Raw genomic sequence first — 201 nt, 5'->3', positions numbered from 1 at the left:
ATCCTAGTACTACTCTCGCCCAAGCACGCTTAACTGCGGAGTTCTGATGGGATCCGGTGCATTAGTGCTGGTATGATCGCACCCATCAAACTAATTCCTTAAAACTCATATAATCCTTGAGCGACATACTAGCGTCCTTCCGATCCCAATCCAAACGGAGATCTGATCCAAACCCATGGCTACGCGATGGGCAGGGCGAGA

General features: G+C 49.8%; 1 pseudogene; it reads right to left on the bottom strand.

Moving 5' to 3' along the window:
* LOC118345228 lies at positions 1-84 on the bottom strand (annotated as a pseudogene; the record flags this gene model as incomplete).
* Positions 85-201: the final 117 nt, after the last annotated feature.

This window comes from Juglans regia, unplaced genomic scaffold (assembly GCF_001411555.2).
Source record: "Juglans regia cultivar Chandler unplaced genomic scaffold, Walnut 2.0 Scaffold_17891, whole genome shotgun sequence".
In the NCBI taxonomy this organism is placed as follows: Eukaryota; Viridiplantae; Streptophyta; class Magnoliopsida; order Fagales; family Juglandaceae; genus Juglans; species Juglans regia.
The sequence above is the reverse complement of the archived record's forward strand: the minus strand, read 5'-3'. Positions and strand labels throughout refer to the sequence as shown.